The sequence below is a fragment of the Platichthys flesus genome, chromosome 21 (assembly GCF_949316205.1).
Source record: "Platichthys flesus chromosome 21, fPlaFle2.1, whole genome shotgun sequence".
Lineage (NCBI taxonomy): Eukaryota > Metazoa > Chordata > Actinopteri > Pleuronectiformes > Pleuronectidae > Platichthys > Platichthys flesus.
The window spans coordinates 6740803-6743395 of NC_084965.1; positions in this window are offsets into that span (position 1 = coordinate 6740803).

The window sequence follows — 2593 nt, forward strand, 5'->3', positions numbered from 1 at the left end:
TTCTCATTTTGTTTTATTTTACAAAAGCTCTGTTTTCTTTTCTCCAACTCCTGAGAAGAAATATGACTTTTTTAACTTTTCTATATTCCTTTAAAATGCCCACTCACTTGCCGGTAACCTTGTTTTTCAGTTTTGTTGATGCTGGGCAGGTAGCCTGTGGTGGAGGGGAAACTCAAACACGAAAAAGAAAAGGCTCAGAAGCTCTGCATAACTGAGGGAAACTGCCAAGCTTGACCCTTTGGAATTATAAAAAATTTTGATAATGCAGCTTTAAATATTAATAAAAACGTTCCAGTCCTTTTATGAGACTGGCTGTGAACCCTGACCACCATATCCTGGCTGTGCACTGAAATGTCAGACTGTAGGGCCAATGTCTGTTTAAGAGCTCCCTTTATTTAGAAGAAGAGAGATTTCTCGGAATAACCCTGGAGTGAGACGACCTTCACCTGAGGAGAATACATCTGGCCGGCCGCAAAACAGTTTCCATTAACTTGCAAAACAAATCTTCATCTGGGACTTAAAACAGCACCCTGACAAAAAGGCGCTGCACGTATGTCTCTACCATTTGGAAATAAATCATAATGAATGGTATTCTCATTTGTTCTGCATTCTGAATTTCCGGCGGCGTGTTTGTTCTCTTCTTCAGACATGTTTTGCTGAGACTGTATTGTTACTCTTACTCTGTAATTTAGCGGTGTGATCGAGTGTGACCACAGAAGTATTGATGGCGTCCTCAGCTTGGTCAGCCCGGGTGGAGAGGTGGCTGATGTCAAACACACGCCGCCGCCGCTCTCCTGCTGACAGAAGATCATTAGGTCGAACAGAGATGAAGTGGGCGATTGAATTGACTGGCAACTCAACCCCCCCCCCCCCATAAAACTATGAAGAGTGGGAGGAAGTGGATTGCAAGAAGATATCAATTAGTGCATCTCGCTGGCACGGCGTTTGTGGCATTGTGATGAGACGTTGAATAAATGAGCGTAACTGTCAGTAAGAGAATGATTAATACGTGGACGAGGATTCAATGCAAGCGGCTATATGCACTAATTAATTGCCACTTCTCGGAAGGCTTGAACCATTTAAAGGATGACATGTGCTGAATTACTATTTGGGTGTCAAGCTGTAATTACGCAGAAATAAGTCATTTTCATTTCACTGTCATTTGAAGATTGCCGCCCGTCATACCCGTAAATATAGTTTTTGAGTTCAGGCCCTCATGTGCTGCTGTATTTACTCACTTCCTCTGCCGAGTCTGGCCCGGGCCACCAGTAGAGCTTTCCACTTTGACTTGTTACCACATTATAGATAATGCTAATTTTCTTTTCACCTTTCAGCCGCCGGAGCCAAAATGCTATTAAATACTTTCTCCCTTCCCATTCTTCTTGTTCTCGTCAGTCGGGCCCATAGGCCAAGATGTACGCTTGTCACATTACTCTGAGAAACACATTAATATTCGGCCCACAAAGTGTCCTTTGTATATGTGAATGAAAATGTATCACGGACGCCTGCTGCATAGTCTGTTCTAACCAGGGAGAGACAGACAACAGTTACTTGGAATGAAATGTCCTTTTCAATATATTCTTGATGTTAAGGCAGAAGAATGGACCTGAAATTGAATGTTAGAGCAGATAAACGTAAACAAACAAGCTGTCAGTTAGACCTCGAGCCTAAATATCTCATGTTCTTTTTGCCGTGTGTGATTCCCCTCATCGCTCGTCCTCTACTCCATCTTGTGTCTTGATACTACACAATGTTTTCCTGTCTCACACATGTTTCCACGTATTACACAGGAAAGGACACATGACTTGGGTGTTCAGAGCGCGTGATGCGTCACAAGCTTGTAATGATCTGACGTGACTGTTTGTTTGGGAAGAAGAAGATGAGGGAGAGAGGTGGGGGGGGGGGGGGGGCATTGTTGCACTGCTTCACTTTATGTAATTGGTTGTGTGTTTTTGAGCCCATAATGGTTTGAAATGAGTTTTCTCATTTTGGGCTGTATTTCTTAATCCTGTCAACGAAAGACAAACAAAATAATAATTAGCTGATGGCGCCATGAGAGCTTAATGGGACAAGCATGATTGACTTGCAAAACCAATAAAGGGAGAAGGATGTTATGATTTTACAAAAGGTTTACATGAAATATATATACATTTTTGTTTATGTTTATTCACATTGTCCCTTTGCTCATGCACAAAAAACAAAACAGAGCTCTGAATAATAGGTCTTTCTGTCACTAAAAGTCAAAGTTACAGTAGCCTGACTGGTTTCAACCAGTTTCAATGTTCTTTAACATCATATAAACAGTCTTATCAGCACTATTTTACACCTAAGTGCTTTCAGACAGGCGGCTCCACTCCGCCAGCCGAGGAAAAAGTGCAAAAGCAATTTACAGATAGAGCCAGAACTTTGGACAGAGGAAGGCGAGTCTTTGTAATTTTCAATTATACCTTTTTGCTGATGTGCCTTATCACAGCGCGGTCGACATTATGCCTTCAGTGTCTTTGGGATCGATTTTTTTTTTTGGGAAGCGTCTCTTGGCCCTGCAGGATTGGAAGGTCCCACACTCGCCGAGGCAGGATGCAAGTTTAGTTCT